The sequence below is a fragment of the Martes martes genome (genome assembly GCF_963455335.1).
Source record: "Martes martes genome assembly, chromosome: 2".
Lineage (NCBI taxonomy): Eukaryota > Metazoa > Chordata > Mammalia > Carnivora > Mustelidae > Martes > Martes martes.
Window position 1 is genome coordinate 141,986,910 of NC_137889.1, and position 19,088 is coordinate 142,005,997.

Consider the following 19,088-nt stretch of genomic DNA (forward strand, 5'->3'; position numbering starts at 1 on the left):
CATGAGCATTCTCTCGGTGACAGTCCCGGGTGGCTCTTTGGCTCGAGCCTACTTTGCCAGTGAAGGAAATGCGCTTCAGGGGGAGGTGTTGGCGAAAATAAGGACATGTGTTCTCATCCAGGTTATGGACACCCAGGTTAGGAACCTCCCCCCAAAGGAGGGACAGGCAGCAGGGGGACAGGGATGGGGCTGGGGGTGGGTCCCATCCCCAAGGACTGGGCACTGCTGACAGGTCAGGAGGGGTGAGGCCCTGCCAGGTGTGTTGGAGGGAGTGGCTCCGACTGTGAAGGTCGTGGGGGCAAGAGCTGGGGGACCCGGGGCATGAGCACCCATGGGGTCTGGAAGAGGCAGTGGCCTTGACCACGGAGGTGAAGGACAACAGGGCAGCGGGTGTGAAGGGAGGTGGGGCTTCTCCTAGTATAAGAGCAATATGAAACATATATTCTGCTTGAATATATATATATATATATATATATATGTTCAATGGCTATATGTTCAATGGCTATATGTTCAATGAATATATGTTCAAATGGAGCATCTCAGGCCCTTCCCTGGAATAAGCTGGAATGCCAGGGGTTGGGGACCCCGGGCTGGGCTGGGCCCGGCTGTCCCCACCCCTGGCCATGGCTCCTGGTTTGCATCTCCTGCAGGGTGGGCTCAGGTCTCGGGGGTAGAGAGAGGGGCCCACACAAGGGGGGCATCATGACCCAGAGTGCACCCTTTGGGGAGTGGGTGGACATATCATACTGCAGACGTCCACCCCTCAGGGCAGGGCTCTTGGGTGCTTGGATGCCACTGTGCCCAAAAGAGCAGAGACCTTCAGGTGGGGCCAAGAACTCATTTCTCCTCTCCCTTTTGTGTACAGATGGGGAAACTGAGTCTCCAGAGGGGCTCCAGGGCTGGCTACTGCTGCAGACGGGAGTTGTACGACCCCCTGTGACTTACGAGTGACAGTCACTGGTGCTTCTGGGCCCTGGGGGACCATGCCTGCCTCCGTTGATTCAATACTCACACACCTAGGAGACTGGTATTAAGGTCCTTTGGGAGAGCTGCAGAAGGTAAAGGTCACAGCAGGCTGGGACTCAGCTCTGGGCCTTTCTGCCAGCCGGGTCAGAGCTCTTTCCTCAAGACCACACTGCCCCCAATGGCCACCTACGTCCTTTACAACCACCTGGTCCATGGGCTATCTATTACTTGTCCAGATGGGGAAACTGAGGGCCAGAGCTGAAGGACACATACAAACTTCCCTCCCGCACTTGGAAGCAGGGTGTGGTCCCCGGGGTTGTCTTTATTCTCTCCTGATGTGGCTGGGCTCCCAGAGGCCATAGTGAGCAGGCGCTGGCGGGGGGGCCCAGAGTGCTCTTCAGGCTTACAGGGGGGAGTCCATTTCCAGATGTCAGGGGCAGCTGCCAGGGAGACGGTGGGAGCAGCGCCCCCTGCTGCTCCTGCTGCTTCCCGCCTCCTGCTCCACAGACCAGGACACCACGAGGAGTGTCCGCGCTGGCTTGGGAACCCCTTCCCCAGAATCTGAGTCTCTCCTGGAATCCTGTCCTCCTGTGGGTGCATGTTCCTTGAAGGGGGACACTCCGAGGGTTGGCGGAGGCTCTGCTGCCATCAGGACATATGAGGGACGGGAGGCTCCTTTCCTCAGTCCAGGTTTCTGGACTGTCGGGCCTGGGCACCCAGCCAGGCCCTCTGTTTCGCTCCGGCCGGCCCCTCCGACAATCTCCTGCAAGTGCTGGGAGGCTATTTTGTCTGCGTAAATTTATCATCTGTTCATGTCTACTTACTCCCCCTTACCCATGCTTAAGGCTCTTTACAAACAGGGACAAATAAAAAGGAGAAGAGAGACACAAAGCAAAGCAAAAAACAAACAAACAAACAAACAAAAAAAGGGTAGAAAAATAATGGAGAGCCAGAGGTGAGGTTGATACAATTGATACAAATTCTTACCATGAAATGATATTTTTTTGGTGCAGGCCCATAAACGTGGCTCTGAGCTTCCTAGTAGCCAGGGCAAAGAGGGAAATATGATGCCCAAGTGATGAAAACAAGCCCATTTCTCCAAAGCAGCCTGTCATTTCTCACCATTGGGAGGAGAGAAGGGTTTCCAGGGAGCCTCAGAAAGAAGATGCAGCCAGTGTCCTGACAGCAAGTCCTACGTGGCTCCCCATAAAATAAATACTCCTTGGAGGGGACCCGGGGTAACATGACCTGGGGCTTCCACAAGAAGTTCTGCTAGTCAGCAGGTGTGCATTCACTCTTCTGCCAGTTTGGATGGGGGTGGGGGGGGAGCAACTGCTTCAGCACTAGTGCCTGAGCTTGGCAGAAAGTCCTGGAACCTAATTCGGGAGCAGCGGCTGAGATACTGAAGTAGGCAGAGAGCTGCCTGACCCGCTCAGTTGTGAGCATGCCTGCCACACGCCGGGCCTCCCCAGAGAACATGACCACAGGCGGAGAGCTCGATGAACCTTTGAATCCAGTGACTGCGCTGGGGTCAGCCCACGTGACGTGGGACACACAACACAGCAGGGCCAGAGGGTTCTAGAAGTGGGGGAGAGGATCTGTGGGGACTGGAGGCCCTCAGAACTGTGTAACGAGGACCCCAGACCCTGCCATGGGCACCTCTAATGAAACGTAGCCCAGGGACAGAGGCATGTCAGCTTCTCGAGGGAGGGGGCCCGGCATTGCGGCAGGCCAGGACAGCAAGAGCCAGTGGAGGGCATCCTGGTGCTGCACCCTGCCTTATCCATGTGCTCGGGACCAGCACCTGCTGGGGGACACCCCAACATTCTGGAGCAAAGGGGATACTTTCCATGGAGCTCCAGGTCCTGCGCCTATGGGTGGGGCTCTGGCTGGGAATGGTGTCCTTGCTCTGGGTTATACTCTGACCACCATCTAGGTCATGCCTGACCCGGCTCCAGATGGCAGCCCCTTGCCGAGACGGGACGATCTCATCTCCCCAGGGCTGGTGCACACTGGGTGTCCGACAATGTCATCTACAGGGATCAGAATGGAATTGAGTGCATCCGGGCCGGATCTGGGCTGGGCCGGGGTCGGCTTCCCCTGGGGCACCCCCTCCCCGCACCTCCACCTCTGCAGGGAGCCGGACGGTGGCGCTGGGCCCTGGGCCTCAGGACAAGCTGTTCAGACTCTGGGCAGGCTCTGCCTTGTCACCTGACCCTTGTTCAGGCCCAGGCTTCCCATCGGATGAGGTCAGAGCTGATGTCACCGGGGATCTCAAAGACCATCCCTGGCCACACCTAGGACTGCGATAAGGCTCATGGGCCCGCATCAGTGGGTGACTCAGAGGGTGGGGTGCGAGGGGGCAGTGACACGGGCCACATCTCTCTTCAGCCCCTTTCTCTGGGCATTCATTGCACTTGGAGGCCGTGAGTCCCTCCGAGGGGGAGACTTCCCTCCTCACCCCTGCCCGCTTCCTTCTTCCTCCTGTGACACGTGGGGCCTCCTGCCCTCCATGGGGAGAGAGGGAATGAGCAGTGGAGGCCAGCACTCAATACTGCCCTCGGGGACCCTGTGAAATCGGTGCCATTAGGATCCCATTTGGCAGGGGCAGCAGCCGAGTCAGAGAGAGGTGGAGTAACATGTTCAAGGTCACACAGCCTGACTGAGGCAGAGCCAAGATCTGGCAGGCTGTCTGGCTGGAGAGCACAGGCCCGTGGCTGGCGTGCTAGGCCATGAGAACAGCCACACCACGACGCCTGGGCAATGTGGGGACAGAGGGGAACCTGGGGCCTAGCAGGGGGGCACTCCAGTGCCCACAGGAACCCAGGGCCTTCCCCTGTGGGGGCGTCCGAGAGCTGCTCTGACAGCTAGAGAAGGGTTTGCGGGGCAGAGCAGAAGACAGAGAGCCCAAGGAGATGGTGCAGGGGTGCAGAGGGGCCTCGCCAGGCAAAGGAGGGCAGACCTTCTCTCCAGCGGACGGGGTCAGCTGTGCTAAGACAGCTTGTGCTGGCTACATGAAGGCTGGGGCTAGCTGGAAGTGGTGCACAGAAGGTGGGGGACCCTGAGGGGCAGCTGCTGGCATTCGGGAGCAAGACGGTGCCTCAGCTCCAGGTGCTTTGGCACAAGTGACAGCTCAGCTCAAAATGGCCTCAGCAGCAGGGAGTTTCCCTCCCTGCTGGCGCAGAGTTCTGGCATCAGGTGTGGCCCGATCCAGGGACACTGATGTCCTCTGGCCCCACAAACCGTATGGACTGTGCTCCCATGGTGCTGGTTGTGGGATGGCTGCCGGCAGTACCAGGTGGCCCCCTCTAGAGCGGATTCCTCCAGCAACCCGGCAAAGTCTAAGCGCATCTTACAGGACCTGGTGGTTCTCGCGTCCATCCCAGACCCAGTAACAGAGGCCACGGAGTCAGGAGCTGCGTCCAGGCCAGCTCTGATCCCCTGCTGGGCTCCGCATTTTCCAGCAGGGACGATATGATGGAAAGGCATGTCTGAGAGACTGAGCTGGAAGAAGACACACGGGGACTGGTGCCAGCAGACCTGGGCTCCCCTTCACAGGCTTCCTGATGGGCCAGCCAGCCTCTGCTCATACACCTCTGATGATGGGGAGCTCCTACCCATCAGCGCAATCTCCCAAGGGCCCCAGGAGGCAGGTTGCTAGGATGTCCCCCAAGATTCCTGACCCCCTGGTATGCACACTCCACATAATCCCTTCATGAATGTGGGTGGGCCTGACCTAATCAGGTGAGCCCTTAAAAGAGACTAGTCCCTGCCTGAAGTGAGACGCTTGAACTGTAGAGAGCATGGACATGTGAGGGACCCATGAAGGGGGCCATGAAGCAAGAACCTGGGGTGATGTCTTGGAGTTGAGGGGCTCCCACCTGACAGCCAGCCAGGAAATGGGAACCTCAGTCCTATAGACATAAGGAAGATAATTCTTTCGACACCACAAGTGAATTCAGTGACAACCCTGTCACTGAACCTCCAGTCCAGGGTGCCACCAGCTGACCCCCTGAGACTGTGCGTGAGGACCGGCCAAGTGTGCCACTCCTTGACCCATGGAGATAGTGAAACACTAAGTGGGTGTTGTTTTAAGCCACTGGGTTTGTGACCATTTGTGACATAGCACAGAAGACCAACATGGGGTGAGGGCTGAGTGAGCATATGGTAACCCTAAAGGCACAGGGGGAGTGAGTTGGGGGAAGTATGGGGGGCAATGGCCCAGCAAGGGTAGGGACAAGGCCTGGAGAAGGGGAGGGGCCCCAATGCCATCAGGATGTGTCGAGCCACTCACCCAGATCTGCCCTCTCTTGGGGCATATCCTTAAATTCTGGGAACAACATCATAAGGGGTGCTGGTTATACCCATTTCGTGGATGCAGGATACTGAGCTAGGAGAGTTTGAGCAGCTTTCCCAAGGTCCCTAAGCCCCTGGGTGATGGAGTCGGGACTAGAAAGCAGTTGAGTCTGACCCCAAAGTCCATGCTCTGTTCTCAGCGCTATACCCCTGCTCATACCCATTCTACAGAAGGGGAATCGAGGCCCAGGAAGGGCAGATGGGTTGCTAAGACAACCAGACTTGTGGACAGGTCACCTTGACCGAGCCTCTGCCATGTAGCAGCACAAACCATTACCAGATCCTCCAAAGAGGCTGCTATTACTGACATGCTCATTTCACACATTTAGAAAACAGGGCACAGAGAGGTTCAGTGACTAGCCCAGGGTCACACAGCAAGTGAGCCACAGAATCAGGATTAGAACTCAGGCAGTGGGACTTGGGCTTCCTATGCAAAAGCTGGTTTGGGACTTAGCTGGCTGGGAGGCTCGGTCAGGGAGCTGAGACAAGATGGGTGGGGAAGGGGTCTGGCTGATTGAAATGATGAGATCAGAACTGCCGGGACAGCAGGGCTTGGTTTCTGTAAGACAACAACCTTCAGCTTTGACTGTCTGCAGCCCAGGATCTTCTTGGAAATCTCTGCACTCCACCCCATCTCCGATGGGGGGAGTTGGACGTGACTTCTCTCCTGGGAGGGGACATTCTGTCTGCTCAGTCTCAGGATGGCCAACCCCACCCACTCAGCTGGCCGTGCCACAGCTCGGAGGAGCGCCAGTCCTTCAGTCCCCGAGGCCCTGCCCCATCTTCTCAGGACCTGGGGGCCAGTCAATGTCCCCAAATGGTCGCTCTGGCCATCCAGGCTGTTGAGCATGGGCCAGCTTGTCAGGAATGATGGGCAGGGGTCTGGAGCCCCTTTCTTGTTGCCGTGGGCCAAGCTATCCTTCGGGTCCCCTGAGCGGTGTCCTCAGGGTCCCAGGTGCCTGCTGTGCCTGAGATCTGAGGGCGAGGAGGGCACCGATGGCCATCTGGGGCTCCCCTCCAAGCCTTCATGCTGTGAGGGGACACAGGTGCCCCCAGGCCTGGCCCCCCACAACGGTCCCAGTGCCAGGACATGTCTGGGCACCTGCCATGTCTCCTGTAGTTTGAGTCCTCATGTACCCCTATGGAGGATTTCTCACCAGCCCCATGTCACAGGGAAGAACACGGAGGTTCAGAGAGGTGAAGTGACTTGCCCCAGATCACACAGCGGGCCCTGGTTTGGGGGTGGTGTGGGCTGAGAATGTGGAACATGTCCAGTTGGAGGTTTTGGCTACACGGTCACGAGGAGCCAGAGCTAGAAGCCCACCAGGTGTCATCCCAGTGGGCTTGCACAGCTTCCGGGAGGGGTGCCCCTCTCACACACCCACCGGGGCAACCTGCCCGCTCTGTCCCTCCAACATCCCCTGTCGGCAGCACCCCACATTCCATGTGGCCCCTGCCATGCTGGTCTCCCCACAGTGACCTAGGCTTCTCAGGCTGCACCCAGAGCAGACCTCCCAGCCAGTGCCCACCCTGCATTTGCGTCAGGCTCTGGACACAGATCCCACTATCTTCCTGGAACTGCTCGCCATTTTCCCAGTCAACAGGCACCAAGTTTCACTGCCTTCTTGAAGCTCCAGGGAACTGACCCCAGCACCATTGGAGGGTAAGCTCTGAGTGGCCCTGCCCATCAGCAGGTCCCACCCCCTTCCACGGTGATCGGTTCGGGGTGGGTCCTCTAACCCATGAGAGCCAATTCCACATAAGGATCTGTTTGCTGGCACTGTGGGAAGAGACATTTTTTCCTCCAATCCAGTCTTTTTCTTTCCTTGGTTTCGAGAGTCAGGAAAAGCTGTAACCAGTAGCGTCTGATGATCTTGAAGGGACTGTTTGCCTTGGAATGAAGTCATGTGAAGAGTGGAACTGAGAGAAGGAGAGAAAACAAGCAGGTCTGGAGCCTGGATCATGCCATGCCTGAAGCTGTACTCTGTTCTCAGTAGATTAAGCCAGCAAACTCCTATGCCACTGAAATGAGCAGGGTTGGGTTTCCTGTGGTTACCTGCAGCTTACACTGTTGTGCAGAGGCTGTGCTCAGCCAGACCCCGACAGTAAACTTCGATGAGGAGCTCTCAACTCAGGAGTGGGAATTATGCACCTATTATTTAAAGAGTGCCCATAACGTGCCTTGTACCGGTCCTTCATGCCCACACAAAGTCCCCACTTTACAGGCGAGGACGTGCAGGTAAGAGCAGTGGAGTGGATCTCCCAAGGCGCACAGCTGGGATTGGAACTCTGGTGTGTCTCTCCCAGGGCCTGTGGGGTTCCCTCTCTGCAGGCAGCCCCTCCCCAGTGCTGCACGTGCCTGGAGCCCGGAGCCTTGCCTCCCTGGACATCTGGACCCAGGGAGCCTCTGGCTGCAGGTGAGGGGCCTGGGTGTGACTGCTGCCTGGTGCTCTGGGGGAGCACATAGTAGAACCACGAGTCAGCTTCGCGACCCCAAGGGCTTAGGCTCTGCCTTGTCTTGCCATGTGACTGTTGGAGCCCTGTTGCTCCTCCTTCATGTGGACACACTTGGCTCCTGCCTTGTGGTGTCCTGCTCCTTTCCAGCCCAGTGGCTGACAGGGGATCAGCTGACTGAGATCCGCACCCCCCCACAGCCTGAGTCCCGCCCTCCCTAGGGCAGATGTACCCCATGCTGCCCACCCTCCTGGATGATGGTCTCTGCCCTCCACCCACCTGCTCTTCCTTTGGCTCTCACCCACTCCCCTACCAACACCCCCCCACCCCCACAAGTCCTGGCCAGCTCATCCAGTGTCCTTGCTCCCAGGACCCTCCCCACAGGGACTTCCTCCTCCATCCCTGCTTGGTTCTGAATCCACACCCCAGAGCTGGCATCGCCAGAAACGACTGCACTTCCAAAACTCAGCCTCCAAAAATTGACCCCCACTCCATTTTGAAAATGATCACAGCTTCACTGACATACAATTCACGTGTCATACAATCCTCATGACAAAGCATATGATCCCATGTTTTTTTGTAAATTCACAGAGATGGGCGACTGTCACCAGAATTGGTTTTAGAATGTTCGTATCTCCCCCAAACAAACCCTGTACCTGTTAGCGGTCACGGTCCTTTTCCCCTTCTCCCAGCCCCAGCAACCACTAATGTGCTTTCTGTCTCTCTAGGTCTGCCCATTGTGGACATTTCATGCAAACAGAATCCTGCAAGAGGCCACCTTCCGTGACTGGTTTCTTTCACTCACGGTGATGTTTTTGAGGCTCACCCACATGGAGGGACCTGTCCGTGCTTTGTTCCTTTCTAGAGCTGAGTCACATCCCATGGCGTGGACACACCACATTGTTTACCCAGCCATCCCTTGGTGAACTTTTGGGTGGTTTCCAAGTTTCAGCTATTATGGACCTTTCTGTACAAGCTGTACATGGCCATAAGCTCACAGTTCTTTGGAGCACAGACCTAGGAGCGGAATTGCTGGGCCACGTGGTGCCTCTGAGTTCAACCATCGGAGGAACCGCCATACCGTCTGCCCAGGTGATGACAGAGCTTTGCCTTCCCACCAGCAGCAGATGCACATGGCTCCCGTTTCTCTGCATTCTTGCCCACTCTCATTATTTCCACTCTTTAAAAAATTATTAACATAGTCGTCCTAACACATACATGGGGACATCTCTTTGTAGCTTCGATTTGCATTTCCTGGCGACGAACGATGTGGCGCACATTTCCACACACTCTTTGGCCACTTGTGCATCTTCCTTGGAGAAGCATCTTTCCAATCCTTTGCCCATCCTTAACTAGGGTTGTCTTTTAAAATTATTGAATTGTAAGAGTTACTGGTGTATTCTGGATAAAAGCCCCTTCATCAAATATATGATTTCCCAATATTTTTCTCCCACTCTGTGGGTGGTCTGTTAACTGGTGTCCTTTGAAGCACAAGAGTCTGATTGTGATGAAGTCCAATCTGTTTCTGTGTTTATTGCCTGTGTTTTTTGGGTTCATACCTAGAAGGCCTCACCTAACTCAAGGTCACAAAGACTTACTCCTGTGTTCTCCCCTAAGAGCTTTATGGCCTGAGCTCTCCCCTTTGGGTCTGTGACGCCTTCTGGGTCATTTCCGTGTGTGGTGTGAGGTAGGGGTCTGGCCGCACTCAGCTGTATGGAGACATCCAGTTGTCCCAGCACTGCCTTCTGAGGACATTGTCCCTTCCCCACTGAACAGTCCTGGAGACCTCCCCTCTCCCCACATGGATTAATGCTCTGTCCCTCCACCAGCATGCTCACATGCCCCCTGCACCTGTCCCGACTCTCTGACCCACCTTCTGGGTGGCAGGCCTCACCGCGCTCTGCCTGCCCTTCCACAGGTGGCTCAGATCTTAGCCATCAAGACGTCCTTGCAATTCCGCTCCTTTCCTCCTCTTTCTGTGTCTCTCTGTCTGTCTCTGTCATGGTCATCTGGTAAGCCCTACCCCAAGAACCCTGACCTGCCTCCCTTTCTTGCTATCTCTCCCTGTAACTGGGAGCTGAGGAACACCCAGGATGGTCACCTTGCTGAAGCCCCCCAGGGTGCTTGTCCCCCCATCTGCCCCAAGCCTCCCCACTCCAGCCACTCGCTCAGTGGATGGCCCTGCCTCCCTCTTGTCACAACTCAGGGTCTCATGCCAAAGGTGACCCTGTTATGCCTTAAGCCTCTCTTGCTGAGCTAGACTTGTCCTTCTAGACACCCACCTTGCTTGACACCCCACAGAGGTGTAGAGGCAAACACTCTCTGCCCCCGACTTCCCGCCAGCTTTGTACCACCCGTCACTGCCATTGGAGCACCCCACACCCTGCCCCACTGAGCACCTGCACCGCTGTGGCCCCCTTGCCCCAACTGCCGAGCAGGGGTCCCTGACTCCCAGCCAAAGCCCTGCTCCCACTGCATTTCTTTCTGGTAATGCCACCTTCATCCACGTTTATGGGCTTCTTATTTTGAGACTATTAGACTTGAAGAAAAGTTGTAAGAACAACGCAAAGGACACCGCACACGTGGACCAGATTCCCCCAGTGTTTCTGCCTCTCTCCCTCCTGCACATCTTCTTTTGAACTGTTTGAGGGTGAGTTGCAGACATGTTGTCCCTTTACCCCTAAATTCCTCAGCAGGCATGTCCTGAGTACACCCCCGTACTGATCCAAGCATGAGACCAAAGTCAGACTCAGCTCTGCTTTGGAGGAACCCAACCAAGATGGGGCGAGGTCAAGCAAGCGCACGGCCTGGGGGCCTGCGGTCAGGCTGGAACCCAGGCCGGGAAGGAGCCATGGAGACCAGGACACGTCTGGCCCTTCTGCGGCTATGGCTGCAGCCCACACGGAGGAGGCTGCCTCACCATGGGTTCTGCATTCGAGGCTTACAGAGTACTGCCCTGGAGGGGACGTGGGTCCAGAATGGGTCTCCTCCCAGGCCCAGCCAGAGGGCATAGCCCTAGCCGCCAGCCCCCAGCATATCCAGAATGTCCCAGCCCTGGGAAGTCGAGACAGGCTAGCCAGGAGGGAGCAGCTGAGGGACACTCTCTGTGGCTGGAGTCTGGGCAGGAGACACACAGAGAAGGGTGGGTGGGCTCAGACCAAGGATGCCAGACCCCAGTGGGGGGCTTGGATTTGATTCTCAGTGTAATGGGGCCACTGTGGGGCTGGTGAGCGAGCTGGCACTGGCTTGGCACTGGCTGCGGGCAGGGGACAGCGAGGCCAGAGCCCAGAGAGGACAGCATCCATCATGGGTGAGATCCTCTGTGGGCCTTGTGGTTTCCGGTACGATGCCCCCTCAGTCTTCATTGCTCCCGCATAGATGTGTTCCCCGGAAGACCTCCAGGCAAGTCCCAGGAGGCAGCCCGTGAAGGACGGCGCCCTGTGGCATATTCCCAGCCAGCATGTGGCAGGGCCCCTGTAATTACCCTGCACCGTGGGCAGGAGGGTTCAGCCGCCGGCCGCCACAGTTCCATGCCCTAGGGAGGCCCGGCCATGTCACCCCCAGCCCAGCCGTGGCTTTGTGCAGACGCGGCACTTCCGTCCCTGCCCTGGCTACAGCCTGCCTCGGTGACCTTACCCTGGAGCATGTCCCCTGCCGCACCCCTGCTGTACCCGTGTTGCACCCGTGTTTCACCCCTACCGGCAGGCCTACACAAGGCTACCCTCACTGCCCCCATCTCTACCCCGGGCCTTGCTGGGCTCCCTGCGTGGACATTTCCATCTCCTCCTGCCTCCAGGCCTTGATCTTGTGACTATCCCCCTAGGACACACTTTTTTTTGTAGACGGGTGGGGGCGTGACCTGTATTGTCCCGACTGCCGCAGCCAGGCCTGAAAAATGGCCCACGGTCAGTGGACCCAAATCTGTACTTTGTGGATGTTGACTCGAAGGACATGTCTGGAGGTCTGGGGACAGACGCCCTTCCGCCTGTCTCCCCTGAGGCCATGGAACAAAGCTGAGACTGAGGCCGGGACATAGGGTATGTGTCCTTGCTCCTGGAGGACAGGGTGGCCGTCCCCAAGACAAGGACATGCAGGAGGAGCAGGTGGGGACTCCTGCCTCCCTTGTGACATGCCGTCACCCCTCTTCTCATGTCTCTATGGTGAGGATGTCGGATCTCTCTGCAGCTCACACGTGTGGGACTATGTCGTCACCCTGAGCCACCATTCCTCTCTGAATCAAGGTTCCCGCCCTTGCACTGGCATCTCCCTATGCACCCTTCCCAGCCCTGCAGCCTCTGCTCTGGTCTCTGTTTCTGGAGCTCAGCTGCTTTGGATCCTGCATGAGAACCTGTAGTACCCGGCTGTGTCTGACTCACTTCGTCCACGTGGTGCCCCCAGACTCATCCGTGTGACTGCGAGTGGCAGGATTTGGCTCTTGCTAATGGCTGAAGAACACTCCCTTGTCGGCACGCGCCGCATCTTCTGGAGTCCCTCGTCTCTCGGTGGGCACTTGGGGTGTTTTCCACGTGTTGGCTGTTGTACAGACACAGCCGTGAATGTGGGGGTGCCTGTGAATCCTCCGTACCCTGTTTGCATGCCCTTGGCCTCTACACCCAAAGAGGGATCATAGAGAATGTCTACCTTTAGTTTTCTGAGGAGCCTCCACCCTATTCTCCAGAGTGGCCGCACCAGCTGCGTTCCCACCAATGGTGCTCAAGGGGCACTTTCCTCCACATCTTTGCCGACACCTGTTTCTTCTTGTCCTTGATACCAGCCCTTCTGACAGAAGAGAGGGGAGAGCTCAGTGTCATTTGGGTTTGCAATTCCTGATGAATAATGATGTGAGCATCTCTTCTCATGCCCATTGGTCATGTGCATGTCTTCTTCAGAAGTTGTAGGAGTTCCTTTTCTGTTGGATATAAACATCTTATCAGATAAGTGCTTGGGAAATATATTCTCCCACTCCGTAGGCTACCTCTCATTTTGGGGATGGCTTTTACATTTTCCTCTTTGTGTCATCTTCTCAGGTGGAAGCACAGGAGCAGCTGGGATGTGCACAGATGCCCAGCAGCCAAATGCACACCGTGTGCTAGTTGGTAAATAATTCTCTGACCTGCTCTGTGAGGCTGGGCTAGTGTTCCGCAGGTGGAGGCTCTGCACACTGGGGTTCTGCACACAGGGCCCTGCACTCACCTTCTCTGACCTGCTCTGTGAGGCTGGGCCAGGGCTCTACAGGCGGGGCTCTGCACACTGGAGGCAGGTGGGTCTGGGGTTGGGGATATGTTGGAGCAGGGCAAGTCACAAGGAATCCTGGATGCAGAGATGGTGTTTGAATCTGTGGGGCTGCTGGAATCTGCCCAGGAAGGCAGTGTGGACAGAAAAGACGGGAAGTCCATGGATCACAGAGGGGCCTCCACTACCAGAGATTGGGCAGGCATCTCAGCCGCTGTACAAAGCACTCAGGCCAGGCTTCAACATTGGACATTTCTCCTCCCACATTCTGGAGACTGTCAGTCTGGTATCTGGGTGCGGACGAGTTGGATTTGCTGAGGCCTCCCTCCTTAGTGTGTAGATGACTGTACTCTCCCTGTGTCCTCACATGGCCATCCCTCTGTGCATGTCCATGTCCTGATCCTGCCCTTTTATAAGGGTCCCAGCCATCACAGATCAGGGTCCACCCTGCTGACCTCATTTTACCTTGATCCCCTCTTGAAAGGCCCCCTTTCCACACACAGTCACATCTGAGGTCCTGGGGGTGCTGGGGGTAGGACGTCACATCTGGATTTTGGGTGGACACAACCCAGCCCATCATGGCAGGTAAAGAGTAGGGGCACAGGGGATGGAGGGGGACAGCAGGAGATGGAGGGACAGAAGGGTGTGGGCCAGAGGTCCAGTGATAGGAGCATGTCCCACAGGGGCAACAGGGATGGGCCGCTCAGAGGACACCTGGCCACCAACCACACAGCTTGGCTGGGGGTCTGGGAGCTGGGAGGGAGGTCGAGGAGGCAGAGAGAAGAGACACTATTTTCCTGCAGTTTTGCTCGAAAGAGGAGCAGTAAGAAAACTAAGAAGAGAGTAAACCAACAGCACATCTCAAGAAGGGAGTGGGAGTGGGTGGAGGGAGGTGTGTGGGAGCCACTGAGGGTTTGCGGGGACCAGACCCGGGTCTACAGGACACAGAGCTCGGGAGATGCATGGAAGCCCTCACCAGACACTGCAGGAAGAGAAAAGGATTTGGAAAAAATGCACCTGTATGATTCCAACACACACACACACACACACACACACACGCACACACACACATGCACGCACACACATACACACACATATACACACACACACACACACACACACACACAGTTTCTGAAAGTTAATGTTTAAAGTTGCCACTTCTCGGTAGATGATTTGTGGCTTTAATGTTCTTTTATTTTTTTGAGCAGTTTTCTGTACAACAAGTGTTTATTAACTGCTTCTGCGGTCAGTATATACATCCTAAATTTCCTGGTTACATCCCCAGGCAAAGAATGGAGTGGGACCTTGACCTCACACCATATCCAAACATTCACTCAAAATGGATCAAAGACCGAAACATAAGAGGAAGAGTCTAAAACTGTTGGGAGAAAACATTAGGGAAAAGCTTCCTGCTGTTGGATTTGGTGATGACTTCTCAGCTATGTCACCAAAGGCACAGGTCTGCGTCAATATGAAAAATCCTGTGTGTCAAGGACACAGCGAAGCGCATGGAGAGGCACCCGTAGCTGGGGAGAGAGTGTCTGCCAGTCATAGGTCCGTTATGGGGCGATCGTCCAGAATAGATGGAAAACTTCACAGCTCAGCAACAACAAACAGTTTACAAATGGGCAGAGGACCCGAGTCAACATTTCTCTGAAGAAGACAGACAGCTAACAGACACAGGAAGAGATGCTCCACATCCCTCGTCCTCAGGGAAACGCAAATTGGAAGAACAACAAGATCCCCCCTCACACCCTTTAAGACAGCTGGGATTTATGATAAATAAGTAACTAGACAGAAAGCAAGTCTCGGCAAGAACGTGGGGGATCTGGAAGCCAGTGTGCTGTAGGTGCGAGTAGGACAGGGGGCCGTGTCGCTGCGGGAACCAGTGTGGCGGGTCCTCAAAGACATAGGCGGGATTGCCGTATGTTCTAGTCGTTCCGCTTTCGGGGTAAATGCCGCATAGAACTGAAAACAGGGCTTCAGACCAACAGGTACACCCTCATGTTTGCAGCAGCCATGCAAGAAGAGCTATGTGCAGTGGTTCAAGGTGGGCATCGTGCAAGGAGGGCCATGTGCAGTGGTTCAGGGTGGGCACCATGCAAGGAGAGCCATGTGATCTCTTGAACCAAACTACAGGAGGCTTCAGGGAAGGTCCCTGCCCACTCACCTATGGCCGTGGCATTCTCTGGGGTGTGCCTCTGTGCTGGGCGCCTTTTGGGGTGAGGCAGGGAGAGCTGGACAGACAGGGACAGATTCTCCTTCAAAGACAGGCTGCTCACTACCAGCCCTGCAGTTCCCAGGAGCTTATCCTGAGGAAAGAGTTAAGTTTCCGCACAAACATTCAGCCCTGGACCCTTCCCACGGTTCTTTCAGGATGTAGAGGGATCTGGATGCCTTGTGTACTGCCCAGCAGGCCGTCCAGGGAAGCGGCGCCCCTCGGGACACAAAGCCCAAAGCCTCCTCCACAGTCTCCATGAAAGGTGTCCCCACACCTCCTGGGATGGAGAGGTCACCACCCAGAAGGGCCGTTGGGTGCCATTGTTGTAGAAATTAGAAAGAATAGATGCCTGCCCATCCCTTCTATCAAGGTCTGGAAGGAAGTTGTCCAAACAGCACACCTTGCTGATGGGACTCTGGGTGACTCTTTTGTACTGATTGCCGTTCTCTGCATAGACACACAGGGAGGGTAGAGCCGTTCATATTTATGTTAGAGCAATGTGCGTGTGCATGCACTCGTGTATGCGTGTGCAACACAGGCATGAGTGTGTGCATACAGGCGTGCACGTGTGTGTGAGCATTGTGTCAGTGCAAGTTGTGTGTGTGTATCACTTTGTCTCGGTGTGTATTGTGTGTGCTTGTGTGAGTGTTGCTCTGTGTGCGTGTGTTAGTGTCTACACTGCAGGCACCGTCCTGTCCAGCAGACAGTCCTGGTCCCCAGGGCCCTTCCCAGGGCCAGGATGAGACTTCTTCCCAGACTTGTGGTCCTGGGATTCTTTCCGGATGGCGGGGGGAGGGGGGGCTCGCTGCCTCCAGCTGGGTGCAGGCGGGGCCCAGGACGCTCAGAGCTCCGCACTGACCTCCGGCTCCTGGAAGGCGGAAGCCCGGGGCCACCAACAGCCTCGGGGAAGAACATTTACTTTCCCATCTGCCGCTGCAGAAAGGAGGGGCAGAGCTTGGCAAGGCCTGAGATGTATCTGCCTTTGCCATGCAGATGGGAAAACTGAGGGCCAGGGAGAGCGTGAAACCGGCCCGGATCACAGCAAATGGGCATCCTGGTGGGGCATGGACTCCTGGACTCAGAGGGTGGCCAGCAGCCCACCCTGCCTCTGGGGTGCCTCCTCCTGGCCCCTCTACTGGCCATGTGGAATCAAGCAGACGTGAGCCCTGCCCTCAAGGAGATGTGGTCCAGGAGCATTGAGTGAGCACTACTGCATACAGCCAGGACTGACAAAGGGATGTGATTTCCAGTCTATGTTCGGCCAAGTGCTTCCAAGTGTTGGAAAGTGCACTGGTGACCACATGCCCCTTTCTGAGTCACCCCAGCCACACCCCAGCTGTGAGCCTTGAGCAAATGATCCAAGTGTCTGAGATACCGTTTCCTCATCCATAAAGTGGAGGTGATGGTGCTGACCTGGCCAGTGAGGCCCGGTGACTGGCACGGGGTCTGCCACATGGTGTCTGGTGAACAGCAGCCTGGGGCTCACAACTACAGGAATGTGTGCTCTCCCCCGCTCGGTCTGGAGGCTGGAAATCTACACCAGCGTGTCAGCACGGGCTCAGGTTGGGGTCCTTCCCTGCCTCTGCCGGCTCCTGGGGCCATGGCCATCCCACCCAGCCTTGGGCCTCACCCCTCTGCCTTCTCTCGTGTGTCTTCTCTTCTCTCTCTCTAGGGACCAGCCACTGGATTTCGGGCCCCTCTGGATGCTGACCCAGGAGGATCTTACCTCCAGATCCATAATGAATTCCATCTGCAAACACCCTGTTTCCAATTATGTCACCTTCTGAGGCTCCAGGCAGACATTTTGGGGACACTGTTCACCCCATTACCTGTCCTCAGGCTCTCCCCAGGCTCCTGGAGTCCCAAGCTAGATTTTCAGCTTGCTGGCAAATAGCACGTGCCATTGATTCCTTGACTCCAAATCCCTCTGCCACTTCTGCCCCCCGGCTGCAGGCCAAGGGGCCTCATGACCATTAAAGAAATAAATCATCCACGAGTAAGCAAAGTATCGACAGACACAGGTAATGAGGGGCGGGATCTGGGACTCCCAAGCATTCCCACTGGATGCTGTCCCAGGGAGGGGCAGCCCCACCACCTGCCTGCAGGCCACCCCCAGGGTTACCATGGAAACGCTCTCCCAGGTGAGGGGAGTTGGGCCGCTGGGAGTGGCAGGAAGGGTATGAGTCCTGCTATTCCTTTCTCTCAGCCGTGCAAAGGGGCTGTGGTCACATGGTCTCTGCCCACCTGGAATGTGAGTGGCGGTTCAGACCAGGGACTCAATGACAGGCATCTGTCGAACAAGCAGTTGACAATGGACAGAGTTCTCCATGTCAGAAATCCAACAGATACTTGCTTGGCTTGTCCTCAGTGGAGAAAATATACAACAACAACTCATGGCAAATCATAGGGCCCCAGAAAGGGGAGCTTAAGGGTGGTTTGAGAAAAGAACATCTGGTTCAATGCAGAGATTCCCGTCTTCCTCTGCAGGGTTCTGGAGCTCTTTCCCAATCTTGCAGGATGTACTTGTCCCACCATGTCCCAGGGAGGCTGGGACCTTCCCCAGTGCCAGCCCCTGGGGGGACTTCTGGCTGTGTCTCCCTCTCCAGGGAGGGCTCCTCACTTCTCCTGTGCCACCTTCGTTCACAACGTCTCGCACACACACTCTTGCCTCTGGTGTTCATTCGCTCAACAGACACCTACCAAGCTTTTGAGCCCAGTGCCGGTAGCGGCACAGATGGTGGATGAGACCCAGGGCAGGCCAGTGGGGCTCACAGTGAGCGGGGGTTGGGGGGACCGGGCAGCAGGTGCACAGGCAGCAACAACCTGGCGTGATGCGAGCTGCACACGGAGGAGTAGAGGGATGATTTTACAAAAGGGGACTTTCACAGTGGGTCCTGCCTGCTGAGTAGGAGTTTGCCAGGCAGAGGGAGCATGAGCAAGGGGCCGTGTGGTAGACTTTTGCCCGGGGCCTGTGGTCAACCCCAAGACAATCTTTCCCAGTAAAAAGAGAACAGTAATGGCACCATTTACTGAGGGCATGTCCTTGAAACACACACTCTCACAAAGCAATGTCGTCATCCCCACTTCACGGAAGTGGAAACCAAGACTCCAAGGGGTTGACGCCCACGACTGTGAGCTCTGACCCCTCTTGGCTGTGTGGCCTTGGTCACTCCCATCATGGCCCGGGTCCCCTCAGTGCCCGGTAGGATTGTGCCAGACAGGCATCAAGGGATGGATGGCTTTACGGAAGGGCCGGTCTCCCAGATGCCCCTGAACAGCTCCCATCTGCCCCCTCCCCCCATCGCCCCTCCTGAAGGAAAAGACACCCGGCTCTCAGAATCCAGGCCCTCGACCCAGAATGAAGGAGCTGTGAAGGACAGAGGGAGTTACGCACACCGTGGAGGCCCTGAGCCTCCAGCTTTCCCGGAGGAAACCGCCAGCTCCCATCTGGGATCCTGCCTCCGGAAGCGCCCCGGAGCTCACACAGACCAGCCTTCCCAGGGGGCCAGTCCCCTTCCCAGGCTCCAGGCCATCCCTCATTCACTGTCGCTGCTGGATGGCATTTCCCCATACAGACATGACATCCTTGCTCCTGCCATTGGACCTGGAGGAGATTTGCCTCCGTCTGCTCCCGCCGCACACAAGCCAGCCCCACACTTCGTGGGGCCAATCTGTAGCCATTCAATGAAGTCAGTCCCTGGGCCAGCGTGGCCGGTGACCACCGAGCTGTCCTGTGCCCGGGCGCCCAGCTGGTGCCTGAGTGACCACATGACCTGGGATGGCCGCGATCACATGGACAGCAGCCTTTGGGGACACCTGGCCTCTCCTGTCGGCGGCCTCGTTGTTCTCCAGGAGGCGC